A 14,372-nucleotide genomic window follows, 5' to 3' on the forward strand; every position below is an offset into this window, starting at 1 on the left:
AGAAGGAAACAAGTGACCAGGAAATGAAAACCCATAGAAGCTAGGAGCGTCAGGGCGGGTGCCCTGTGGACTTCGAAGAGAGGTAACCAAGGTAAGTTTTACCATAACTCTCCTTTTCTTCTTCAGGGTCCATAGGGCTCCACAGGGAGACATTGGGGGACGTCCCAAAGCAGTTGTTCAAGGGTGGGAACGCTCCAGAGCTGATAGCAAAACCCTACGCCCGAAGGAAGAATCCTGAGAGCTAAATGTATCAAAGGCATAAAAACTAAGAAAGGTGTGGTCAGAAGACCAGGTGGCTGCCTTGCATAGCTGTTCAGCTGAGGTGCCACGCCGGGCACCTCAGCCGAACAGAGCGAGTAGAATGAGCAGAGACTGTAGTCCGCACAGGAAGGCCCGTGTAAGCCTGTGAGAGAGTCATGCGCATCCATCTGGCCAGAGTCTGTTTGTTAACTGGCCATCCTCTCTTGTGGAATCCATATAGGACAAAGAGGGAGTCCAATTTCCAGATGGAAGCAGTACAGTCCACGTAGATCTTTAAAGCACAGACCACATCCAAAGAGGCCTCACCTGCCGAGAGGTCTGGTGAATTGAAGACCGGAACCACAATTTTCTCATTCAGGTAGAAGAGAGAAACCACATTGGGAAGGAAGCCTGGGCGGTTTTCGAAGAACAGCCCTGTCCTGATGAAATATCAAAAAGGGGGAGTGACACCCTATAGCCAGAAGAACCAGAGTCTTCGCAGTGAGTTATTTGACATCCACTGGGGTTCGAATGGAGGTTCCTGAAGTGCTTGGAGCACCACTGACAAATCCCATGGTGCCACAGGAGGGACAAAGGGAGGTTGTATTCGTAGAACACCCTGCATGAAGGTGTGAACATCCGGTATAGGAGCAATTCTACGCTGAAACCAGATAGACAAAGCAGAGACCTACACTTTCAGAGATGCTAGACGGAGGCCTAGATCCATAGAAACATAGAATTTGACGGCAGATAAGAACCACTTGGCCTATCTAGGCTGCCCCATTTTTAAACATATTGTTACCTCAACCCTTATTGATCCTTACTTCTTCTGAAGGATATCCTTATGTCTATCCCATGCATGTTTAAATTGGTCTACTGTCTTAGCCTCTACCACCTCTGATGGGAGGCTATTCCACTTGTCCACTACCCTTTCTGTGAAGTAATTTTTCCTCAAATTTCCCCTGAACCTACCACCCTCCAGTTTCAGAACATGTCCTCTTGTTCTAATACTTCTCTTTCTTTGAAGAATGTCTCCCTCCTTTACCTTGTTAAAACCCTTTATATATTTGAACGTTTCTATCATGTCCCCCCTATCCCTTCTCTGCTCCAAACTATACATATTAAGATATTTTAGTCTTTCCTGGTAGGTTTTGTGGTGTAGACCTTGCACCATTTTAGTTGCCCTTCTTTGTACAGTCTCTAATGTATTAATACCCTTCTGGAGATATGGCCTCCAGGACTGAACACAGTATTCAAGATGAGGACATACCAATGACCTATTCAGTGGTTTTATCACTTCTTTCTTTCTGCTACCGATTCCTCTCCCTATGCAATCAAGCATCTGACTTGCCTTCCTCCTTGCTTTGTTACAATGTTTGCTTGCCTTTAAGTCACCTGAAATAGTGACTCCTAGATCACTTTCCTCTTCAGTAGTTTCCAGTATAGTGCCATTAATACTATATTTAGCCTTTGGATTTTTGAGACCCAAGTGCATGATCTTGCATTTTTTGGCATTAAACTGTAGTTTCCATGTTCTTGACCATTCCTCTAGTCTACCTAGATCATCAATCATTTGTTTTACCCCTCCTGGTGTGTCTACCCTATTGCATACCTTTGTGTCATCTGCAAAAAGGCATAGCTTCCCTTCAATACCATTTGCAATGTCACAAATAAAGATATTAAAAAGCACTGGTGGAAGTACAGATCCCTGAGGTACTCCACTGGTAACATTTCCCTCTTGAGATTGCACACCGTTTACTACAACTCTCTGTTGCCTATCCTGCAGCTATGATCTTATCCATTCAACTATCTTTGTATCCAATCCCATGCTTTCCAGTTTATTTAACAGTCTGTGATGTGGAACAGTGTCAAAAACCTTACTAAAGTCTATATAAGCTATATCTATGGCCCCCCTTTATCTATTTCCTTAGTCACCCAGTCAAAAAAATCAATAAGATTTGTTTACATGATCTCCCCCCACTAAATTCATGCTGTTTGGGATCCTGCAAATTGTTGGATTTGAGATAATCTATTACTCTTTCTTTTAAGAGTGTTTCCATCAATTTCCCTACTGCTGATGTATGGCTCACTGCTCGGTAGTTGCTTGCCTCTTCCTTGCTTCCACTTTTGTGCAGTGGGACAACGTTTGCTCTTTTCCAGTCTTACTCCAGTAGCTAGTGAATAATTCTGTTAATGGTGTTACCAGCACCCCTTTAAGCTCTTTTAGTATCCTTGGATGTATCCCATCTGGCCCCATTGATTCATCCACTTTCAGTTTTGAGAGTTCTGTTAGGATCTTCTCCTCTGTAAATGTGGTTGTTCCTACCTCATTTTTCTGATTTCAACTGCAACTTAACTGTGGCTCCTTTCCCTATCAGTAGTGAATACTGAACAAAAATAATTATTAAGATGATCAGCTATTACATTGTCTCCCTCAACAAGACTCCCTCTGTCTGACTTTAGTCTTTTTATTCCACCTTTTGTTTTTCTCCTTTCGCTTATATACAGGTTGAGTCTCCCATATCCAAATATTCCGAATTACGGAATATTTTTGGTATGGCTGAGAATGTGAAACCTTTGCTTTCTGATGGGTTCAATGTACACAAACTTGTTTTAAAGCACAATTTAATTAAAATACAGTATACAATAACCTTCAGTCTGTGTGTATAAGGTATATATGAAACATAAATGAATTTCATGTATGTACACAAACTTTTTTTGATGCTCAAAATTATAAAAAATATTGTATAAAATGAGCTGCAGGCTGTGTGTATAAGGTGTATATAGAACATAAATGCATTCTGTGTTTAGTTTTGGGTCCTATACCCAAGATATTTCATTATAGTATGCAATTATTCCAAAATACGGAATAATCCGATATCCAAAATACCCCTGGTCCCGAGCATTTTGGATATGGGAGACTCAACCTGTACTTAAAACAGTCTTGCCCCCTTTACCCACTGACTGTGCCATTTTCTCCTCAGCTTTTGCCTTTGCACATCTGATTACTTTCTTAGCCTTCTTATGTTTTACAAGATACTTCTCTGTGTCTTCATTATTTTGCATCTGCTTGTATTTCCTAAAGTCCAGCTTGAAGAAAGGCAAGAATTCTAGAAACCTTAAAGACCTGAGGGTCACAGTTTCTTGGAGCACAATACTGGAAATATGTATGCCATATTCTGTGGTAAACCCTGGCTGAGGCTGGTTTTATGTGCTTTTAGTATGGTCTGGACCAGAGAGCTGGAAAAACCCTTCTAATGAGAAGGGTGTCTCATGAGCCAAGCTGTTACAGACGGGCTAGGTCCGGATGTAGACATGGACCCTGGAGACAATAGGTCTACTCGCAGAGGAAGCTGAAGAGGAACATCTATGGAGAGCCTTTGAAAATCGGAGTACCAGTGATGTCTGGGCCAGCCAGAGCCATTAACATGACTGTGCCTCCGTCCTGTCTAAACTGTTGAAGCACTCGAGGAAGCAGGGATATTGGAGGGAAGAGATATGCTAAATGGAAGTCCCATTTCACTACAAAAGCGTCTATGAAGGCCGCGTCGGGGTCCTTTGTTCTGGCTCCATAGATTAGAAGTTTGTTGTTGTGTCTGGAAGCCATTAGATCCACGTCTGGAAAACCCCATTTGTCCACTAGAACCTGAAAGACTTCTGTATGTAGAGACCATTCTCCTGCATACACGTTGTGACGGCTGAGGAAATCTGCCTCCCAATTGAGAATCCACGGGTGGAGGCTCATCATCTGGGATTTGAGCAGATGGGGTAGCCTGTTCCACCTGGAGAGGATCAGGAGGAGGGGCCGGGAGTGAAACTGGGCGAACTCCACCATGTCGAAGGTGGACACCATTGATCCCAAGGCCTGCATTGCAGAGTGAATCGACACTCTGCGATTGTGGCCTGCGTAGTCTGTGCTGTAGTACAGAAATCTTATCCGCCGTTACGAAGATTCTCTGAACTCGAGAGCCCAAGAGGGTTCCCAAATGTGCCATCCTTTGAGAAGGTGTCAGGGAAGACTTTTTCCAAGTTGATCAGTAAACCATGCATTTGTAGAAAGGCAATGGTTACCTGCAGATGGCTGTGAAGAGGCTCTGGGGAGCTTACCAACAGAAAAAGATTGTCTAAGTAGTCTGATCCCTTGACGACGAAGAGAGGCCGCCATAACTGCCATGATCTTGGTGAAGACCCGAGAGGCCGTTGAGAGGCGAAACGGCAGAGCCTGGAATTGGTGATGCTGCTGCAGTGTACCAAACCAAAGATATTGTTGATGAGAAGCCGCTATAGGTACATGTAGGTAAGCGTCCTGAATGTCTAGGGATATCATAAAATCTCCAGGCTTCATAGCTAGGATTATAGAACACAGGGTTTCCATACGAAACTTGTTCAGAGACTTGAGGTTGAAGATAGGCTGATGAGACCCATTTGGCTTCTGAACTAACAAAAGGGTAGAATAATAGCCCTTGCCCCATTGTGAGGAGGGGACCCGAATTATTGCTCCTGAATTCAGTAAGGACTGAATGGCTTTTTGGAGCAACAGGGCCTTGGTTGAGTCTGATGGAGGTCCTGTGCAAAAAGAACTTTTGGTGGGGGTGGGTCACCTCAGGAAGGAGAGGGCGTACCGTGAGAGACCACTTCTCTTACCCAGGCACCTGACGAGGTTTGATGCCAAACTTCGGCAAATTGAAGAAGTCAGCTTCCCACCCTGGCTGCAGGCTTGTCCTCAGACTTGGCAGGTGGATGTCTAGTAGCCCAAGTTTGTTTGATTCTAGGCTTGGAGGCCTTGGCTGATGTTTGTTGCCATTGAAAGGACTGACCCTTAGCTTTGCCTTGAGCGTGAAAGGACCGAAAGGATGATGCAATCTTTTTCGTTGCCAAAGTAGTCACAATTTTATCCAATTCTGGACTAAATAGGATGTCTCCTTCATAAGGCAGAGACTCTAGTGCCCGTTTTGATCCTGAATCTGCTTTCCAGGAACGTAGTCAAAGAATACATCGGGCCACTACCAAAGTGACAGATATCCTGGAGGCCAGGAGAGCCGCATCCATAGCTGCTTCACCTAAGTAGGCCATTTTTTTTTTTCCATACAGGTTTTATTTTTTTACCGCAGCAGCACAGTCGGGTCTCACGGACCCGTCCGTGCTCTGTGTCAATTACACAGATGCAAGTAGCACGGATCTCCTGGTCCGTGCATGCATCTGTGCCATTGAAATACACAGCAGCACAGACTGGCTGTGTGTCAGTCACACGGATGCATGTAGCATGGATCTCCGGGTCCGTGCTACTTGCATCTCTATCGCGTACGATGTGACAAACAGCATACGATGTATGTCGCATCGTACACTATAGATCGTAATCTTACGGTTTTCCCGTAAGATCTACCATCTAACTATACGACGGCGGGGACATGCATCGACATCGTAATGGTGCAGAAACAACACACGATGTGTATGATTGATCGTTATGATCGATGGAAATCGTCCACATCATGTAAAAACATCGTACCGTGTATGGGGGCCTTTAGTACATACCAACAATTCATACAATTATGTAAATACTGCAGGGTGCACATAATTTTGTGAAAATTTTTTTTACAAATAGACCTCCATCTATATATTTGCATTGTTTCCAAATCACCTTAGACGGTCTCTCTAACCTAATCAGTTACGTGAGAAATAGGTAATTTACTGGCTTGCATCCACTAGTTTTCTCTCTTATCCAAATGAAAACCATGCATTCACAAAAGAAACATAACATGATATTCTCAAATTGTGGTAATAATGCTAAGGTGCATGGAGGTGTACAATACAGATGGGTTTATAATTTGGACTACAGGCCTGAAATTTTGAATATTTGTTACATGCGTAGACGTACGGGAACTACTCAATGGATTTCTCAATTTCCACATCTAGACGAGAAAGCTTTATACGAATTAAGTTTTACCAGCTGCTATGTACAAAAAAATGCATTTCCGTTTATTTCACAGGGGGTATCTTTTACCGTCCAGACGTAGCTTGATGGGATTACAGTCCCACTCGGGTTGTCCTAAGTGTGCCTGTGTAGAGGCTTAATTTTATTACGGTCTGTGGGATTGCCCGCCAATTAAAAGTTTTTAGGTGCAGGTTAAGGACTATGCTATTGCTCACCTCCTTAATTACTTGCTGACTGACACCGTAGTGGGCCATACATAGTAACACCCCCGGGAGCTAGATACACTAAAGGTAGCAAGAAACTCCAACTCATTATCTTGGCTGCTGCTATACACCAGCACTGGATTCATCCCAACCTAGCCAGTCTCTTTTTCATGACAAATTAGTCTTCCATTTTAGAATGGATTGGCTGGAGGCATCCCTCCATAAGGAAACTAGGGTGAAACATTTCTTTGAATTATGGGAAAGCTATCTAGATACTGTGCCATCCTCAACGCAGCTGTAGGTTAAAATCTGCCCTCAACACACAGGTAGGTATGAGACAAGAATGTTGGAGGATGAGCCTTTGGCTCATCCCCTCCCTCCATCCCTATTTACCTTGTTTTTTTATTTATTTATTCCTTTTGTTATTAATGGTTCATCTCTTTTTATTTATATTTATTTTTGGGTTGTTTCTAAGAGCCCAGAGTACAGCTTGAATTGTGTATTGTATACTGTTCTTGTGTACACCTCGTACTTTGTTCTTGTTGTCCTATGTGGACATTCTATCTATTTTTGTTCTTTGTACTCTGTAAACTTTGTTTATTCAATAAAAACATGTTTAATGTTTATTTTTTTTTAAATGCAATATTGATCATTCATTAAGGTGTGTTTGCTTCCAAACCAACTATAAAGCTAAATGCAATATTCCGCACCTTTAAATAAACTGTGATGGTAGACAAAGAGTCTACAGTAGGATTAAAGAGTAATTAAGTTTTGGTCAACTTATCAGTATCACACATCACTCCTCCCCTCAGGTACTCTGTTTTATGGCTTCAGGGAAAGCATAAAACCATGTTCGCAGCTTAAAGCACACAAAGGAGTCCATGGTGTTCTCTTCCAGAGAGCTTACAAGAGTGCGCTCATTGACTTCTATGGAAGAGATAGGAAAGACGCCATTCTTCTAGCATGCAAACTCACAGAAGGATCAGCTCCTTTCAGTTCCTAGCTCAGGTAACAAGGTTCCCAAGCAAGGGCAGAAGGCCCAATTGTTATAGGTTTACAAATGCCTCAAAAGCTTACAAACCCTTACAGAGTGTTAATTATAATCTATTTTACATGACAAATAAAACATTCTTGAGGGTTTTATTGTCGTTGTTACATAGAAATACATTTAATATTGCTTTATCTCCCTAGAGGACTTATGCATTAAAAATAGTGCCACAATTTTTTTCAATGTACTTTGCAAGAGGAATAATAACTTTTCTTTAATGAATATTTCACTATATATATTAACTATAACTTGCTGGGACAATGGTAGCGATAGCTGCTGTCCTACAAGTTATATCCCTGGGGTATCGGAGAAGTCTTTCCCAGGAGGAGCCTGGGAACCTGACACTGCACAAGTGCACAACGTGAATTAATGGATTCAGATGGAGGCTGCAGGAGAGGGATCATAAAGGGTTAGGTATAGACTATAGAGGGCTGATGGCCCTGTGACGTCACACCCACGTGACTCGGCCTGAAAGGGGGAGGGGCGGGGATGGTAACGGGGGACCAAAAGTGTCCCCTCGCGGGCTCGCTCCGCTCGCCACGCTTCGGGCACGGTGGCTCGCTGCGCTCGCCACAGATATTTGTTCCCCCTCTATGCCCTAGTGGATGGTAACGCAGGAGCTGTCCAGCCTCCTGCAGCGGTCACGTGGTGTCTACGTCACAGAGGTCCCTTCTCCAACTTGGAAATAGCAGCAACCGATCATAAAGCTAGGAACACACTGGAGCGACGGGCATTCGTTCCGACATCGGAACAAATGCACGTCAGCAGTGATTGTGCGTCCACACTGGACGACTTTAATGAACAACATAACGATCACCGTTATGTCATTCATTAACAATGTATTGGTCGCTAGCGATATCGCTAGGTTTGATGTACAGCACATCAAACCTGCGACCACTGGAGTGCACAAAAATGAGGATGTCGGCGATATGTTGTTACGAAACGGCATATCGTCCCTCCAGTGTGTACCTGGCTTAAAATACTTCTCGTGCGAGATTGCCTTCATAGGCATAAGCGGTTTACGCCATCTGAGAATGGCGTAATCAAACAAGGGCCAATCTCGTAGTCCCTATTACACATACTATCAAACTGTAGTTTCTGCATAATTTTATGAAAAAAAACAGCTTGATAAATAGACCCCAAAACATGGAAACATTGATCCAAATTAACATTCAGTCATGAGATACTAAGTCACATAACCTTTCTACTCATGTACATTGGCCAAAAGAATATATGAAGATGGAAAGTACTTGTATGATGGTAGTTCAAATGAAAATAAATGCCCAGAATCCATACACTGGACTTGAACATTAGAATCATCCTATAACAATGACATTTTAGAGCGAAGAAAAATCACACAAAAACTTATAATTTTGTCATGTCTTTAAGAATGGTTAAACGGACCATCACAATTAAATTATATACTGAACAGTAAACTCTGACATTTTGTTCTTGTCAATTTTTTAAATAAATTAGATTTTTAACAAAACTGGGAAGTAACACATGAGGAAGCTGTAGTGTACTCTCCTATATAGAAAACAAATTAATGAAACATTGTCCCTGATGCTGCTGAAAGTTTCAAATACTGTAGGGCAAAAGTGTCAGTGTGCCAGGCATTACCTTTAGCAGGGAGGGAGTGGGTTGTATTCACCTGAGCAACAGTGCACACTTTCTATACACAATAAATGCAGCATTTTCTCCCCTGGCACTACCCCAACAGACATCGGGGTCTATGTACTGAGCCTTGGAGAGAGATAAAGTGGACGGAGATAAAGTACCAGCCAATCAGCTCCTATCATTTTTCAAACAGACTGTGAAGTGACAGGAGCTAATTGGTTGGTACTTTATTTCTCTAAATCTTAGTACATAGACCTCTTTACATCTACAATGGAAAACTGACTGGAGCACTAACTTTCACCAGTAACTTATGAGTCAGAGTATAGGGGTATGAGTGTGCAGAGCGCAGTGAGATCAGAGCAGTCACATAACGGGCTAAAAAGCTACACACAGTGATAAGTACAGCGCTGTGCACAGGGTGGCCACTGTAGCAGTAACACAACAATGCTGCAGCACAGGTAGAGGAATATTCGGGCGGCTGGCATGAACTGGACGGATCACTCTTCTTTACATTCATTTCAATGACAATAATGTGATGGGAAGAGTCGCGGCCACAGAGGTGAATGTGAATGTATGGGGGTGACCAGGATCACACAGCTACCTCTATTGTACCCCAGAAAAGCCCCCTCCCCTCACTCACACTTGAGGCGCCACACTGTGCACTCTGGTGATTCTGTTACCTCCCCCAACACATTCTCCCCCCCCATACCCCCATTGGGGCCGCCCCATCTCCGGTACTCACCTCCTGCAATCTCCCCTCCCTGTGGCTGGAAGTCCATGGGGGGAATCTCTCTCTCTCTCTCAGTAACAGCAGCACTCACCCCGCGAGCACGGCCGCGCGCACCCACGCACGCGATTCCTCCTCCAAAGCCGGGGCGGCCAGACACAGTCACACACACTCCCCCCGCCCACGCAAGACCGGGGCCGCGCGCACCACCGCTAGTCCCCGCCCACCACGCGTGTCCGCCTCTGTCGTCGGCTGTAGAATGCAGATATGACTGTGCTGGTGCCGCTCCTGCTCAGCGTACGGTGATAGAGACAGGGGACACAGGCCTCCTCACCGCTGTGCTGTTACCGGGCGGCCACGCTGAGACCGCCGGCTGTGGCTGGGTACCGTTACATGAGGTCCCAGACGTTGTGTGAGTCATTGGGGCTGCCAGGGCCTTATAATAGGGATACAGTAAAAAAAAAAAAAAAAAATAGACCAGAGATTTCTACCCGAGAGAAAAAGTTTATAACGTAAAACATTTTCTTGCATAATGTCAGGTGACACGGGTATAGGAGTGACTGTGTGCCGCAAGTCATGTCTATGCATTCTAGTCATAACCATGCCGTTATCCCTGTCACCTGGGCACACCCTATCATTTTAAAAATTGGCTGCACCCGAAAACTATAATGTAATTGATAGTTTGCGTAAGTGTATAATAGCATCATGGGCAGATTTATAGTGGGTGCAGAGCAGGGCCGTAAGGAGGGCGGAGCTGCCGGTGCCGTTGCACAGGCCGTGATGACCTGTTGTCGGTACCAGCCATACTCACTCTATGCTGCAACCAGCATCCAGCTCTGGCTCACAGCACCGCTCCCGCTCTGTGGGCCTGATTCAGAGATGCAGGGGCGTATCTATAATGGGTGCAGGGAACACGGCCCCCACACCGCACACCCTGCACCCATAATATTATCTTTTCGGAGTCCCACGTACGCGCAGGGGTCCGGCACTGTAAAACGACTGGAAAATGGCCGTGGCGGCCATTTTCCCGTCGTTTGCGCATGCACAGTACAGGGAAATTAGCTGCCGTGGCCATTTTCCCGGTGCCCTGTGCATACACTATAGACTCTGGGCACACTCTAGTGCCCAGAGTCTATAACTCCGGAGCTGGCTGTGCACAGCTCAGTGCGCTGCCGGGCGGAGAGGAAGGGGCTCGTGTCGGAGACTGCACACGGGCCCCCTCCTCTCTAGAAACGCGCCTGCAGAGATGGATGCAAATACCATGGCAGCTGCGATCTCGTGGATCGCAATTGCGAAAATATGCTATTGAGCCACTCATCCTTGTATCAGATACTCATGCAGAAAACTGTAAACATTGAACACGGATCAGGTGGCCATCAGCCTTCTGAGTAACTCTAAAGGTGCGTACACATGTTCCGACACAGCGACGATCAGATAACTATTGTTATCTGATCATTCTGCATGTGTTGGATGATCGTTATCAAGCATCCAACACATGCATTAACCTATAACGACCCACGATTAACGATTGCGGGTCCCTACAGTATAGTAAACAGGATAACATGGTCGAAATCCACTATATATGCCGGTTTTCCTGGACGATAGTCGATAATGACCATTCGTGCCCGCGCATCGACCATTGTTTGGTCGTTTGCAAGGGCCAGAAACTGGGCGATTTGAACGAAAACGATAGGGTCGTTATCGTTGAAATCGTCCACTTTATCTAAGTGTGTGTACACAGCTTAAGCTGTTGCGGACCTAGTGGGTCTCCAGCTGTGAGCAAGGATGCAGTAACTAATTTATGGACACCCAGAAAACTGTTTAAACGGTCTGACATCTGCGTTTTTAACCATCCCCCGGTATCTCCCCCAAACGCTGACTACCTGTCACAATGTGAGCGAATCGTCTGTGTGAGTGTAATCACAATTCAATCTCTGCGCAGTGCAACTTACACACATGCTCAATGGCTAACAATTGCTCAATTTGCGTAAATATCGGCATTGCGTCCACATGTGAATCACATCTCCCCTGTGTGAGACTATGTCTTCTCCCACAGTGCTGTGGAATGTTCTACTTGGAGCATCTGTAGGACCCTCGCTCTGAGCAGCAGGTTAGCACTCCGGAGAAGGCGAGCCCATCAGCCCATCCCTGGAGTCCAGTTATGACGGTTGGAGTGCTGCTCAGGGGGCAGGTGCAGCACAGGGCCCAGTGGCACCATGTTACAGTGCTGGTGCAGGGTTTACGGTGCCCAAGGGCCCCTGGGGGCCCACACTGCACCCAGAGCAGCATACCTCACTGGTCACCACTAGTGTGGCACGCATGTTCCTCCTCCTATGTAATATGCTGCAATACTGTTTCCAGTGATAATTTCAGAAAGATGACACTGCGCAGTGAAAGCAGAGATTCTGCAGAGCCTTTGATATTTTCTGCGCATGAATAATAATGTATAGTAAAGTAAGCAGTGTAGAAAATCTGTGCCTGGCAGTGGCAAGACGCCCTTTCAAAAAAAAGGCTCTGATGGCAAAACACCAGATTCCTATAACATTTTATTGTAATTTGGTCTTTCACCATAGGATTAGGGATGAGACATACTGTAGATCAGGGGTTCCCAACCACGGTCCTCAAGGCACACTAACAGTCCAGGTTTTAAAGATAGCCATAGCTGGGCACAGGTGACTTAATTAGTACCTCAGTTATTTTGATTTAACCATCTGTGCTTAAGCATGGATATCACTAAAACCAGGACTGTTAGTGTGCCTTGAGGATCGTGGTTGGGAATCACTGCTGTAGATGATTTAACATTGATGTCACCATTATTACATCTCCATCAATGTCATTAAAAAAACAAACTTCAAACAAATGTTTTTGGATGAAAACATGAGCTTCTGACACCTGGGGGTATATGTAATAGCCTGCAGGCATCAGCGAGTCCCGTGCAAGACTACCCAATGTTCACTCACTATTCAGGGCCCCCTCCTCTCTTCACGGCTGCTGTCAGCGAACTGATAGCCAGTAGACTCCGGGCACTAGAGTGCATGGCGTCTACTGCGCAAGCGCAATTCACTGGGAAAATGTTGCGGCACCCATTTTCCCAGTGTTTCCCCTCTGCGCACGTGCAAAATGCTGGGAAAATGGCCACGGCGGCCATTTTCCAGGCGTTTTCTGTAGCGCTACTCCAGGGTATATGGGTGCACCGCACACCCTGCACCCATTATAAATACCATATTTGCAGGAGGTTTTTCTGTTCTCAGATGTATAATTTTGCCTTCAGCTGAAGAAAATCATTGACAGTCAGTAGAAAATATTGGGCCTGATTCAGAGTTGTATTCTATCTGATATTTACGAAGGTGAGCAATTATCGGTAAACTGTGCTTGCGTCTTAAGGCGGGTATCCACTACCTGATTAAACAGCGATTGAACGATAACGACATCGTTATCATTCAGTCATTCGTTAACCGGGCATGCAAATGTCGGAAACGACCAGCAATGCGCGCTCCCGCTGGTCGTTTCCGACACAAATCATCGCCTGAACATGCTGGTCCATCTGCTGATAACGACAGATTGGTCGTGTTCGGGGATGATGGAGGGTGCCTACACTGAACGACTGATCCTTCGACGCACTGCAGGGGACGAGGAACGACTGTACGATTACGATCTTGTAATCGTACTGTCTTTCCTTACGGCAGTGATTCTCAAACTCTGTCACCAGGACCCCACACAGGTCACGTTTTCCAGGTGCACAGGTGTGCTCATTACTCACTGACACATTTTAAAAGATCCACAGGTTGAGCTAATTTGTTTCACTTGCGAATCTGTGAGGAGACCTGGAAAACATGCACTGTTTGGGGTTCTGAGGACCGAGTTTGAGAACCTGTGCCCTACGGCATGTGGATGTGCGCCTTAAGTCAATGTCAATATATTACCATAGTCGCTCACAGTGTGATTGACGGGGTGTTTGGGAGAGGTAACGAGAGGTGGCAAAGAACACAAGCGTGTCGCGACCGTTTTGGGGGGGTGTTACATCCTGCATCTGCGATCCTGTACGCAATAACAATGGTTCAGGCATCTCAGTTCCCACGGCCATTCTGCAGACCATAGGGTTACTCAGAAGACAGATAATGGAAGGATCTGTGACCAATGCTGCGTCTTTGTACACAGATGCTTGGACTTGGCCGCAGGTGGGCGTCTCAATACATTCCTCGGTGTCTGTCACGTTGGCATATTTTTGACAAGCAGCTGCATACACAGACGTAGCACCAGTGTACAACTCTGAATCAGGCCCATTGATGGCTAGAACACATGGACCACCCACAAATGTATGCTAAAACATCAACCTCAAAGCATCAATCTTTGCAAGTCTTTGATGTTCGATGCCCTTCCCTACCTTGGGAATTCTTAACCTTTTCTTAAAATTGGCAAGCAGTTTTGTCACCCAAAATTAAATTGGCAAAGTGTGTCCTTGTGCCTTCAGTGATTCCTTTCAACATTCCTATTATTCCTAATCCCAAGGGCTGTAGATGGCCTAATGCAAGGAAGCATGGCTATGCCTCCTTACAATAAAACAGTATCTGTGGTGCCATTGTGCATCTCAGCCAGGGGCAAATC

At 45.2% G+C, this 14,372-nt stretch overlaps 1 protein-coding gene across 2 annotated transcripts in view; it reads right to left on the reverse strand.

Annotated features, from left to right (window-relative positions):
* The window catches only part of TPST2 (tyrosylprotein sulfotransferase 2), a 62,154-nt gene extending 52,153 nt beyond the window's left edge, over positions 1–10,001 (reverse strand). For both annotated transcript variants that reach the window (XM_088467911.1, XM_088467910.1), the window contains exon 1: positions 9,783–10,001. The gene's annotated coding sequence lies outside the window, so the exon portion shown is untranslated. The remainder of the gene's footprint in view (positions 1–9,782) is intronic.
* Positions 10,002–14,372: the final 4,371 nt, after the last annotated feature.

Source organism: Taudactylus pleione, unplaced genomic scaffold (genome assembly GCF_031769625.1).
Source record: "Taudactylus pleione unplaced genomic scaffold, aTauple2 ptg000078l, whole genome shotgun sequence".
NCBI classification, from domain to species: Eukaryota; Metazoa; Chordata; class Amphibia; order Anura; family Myobatrachidae; genus Taudactylus; species Taudactylus pleione.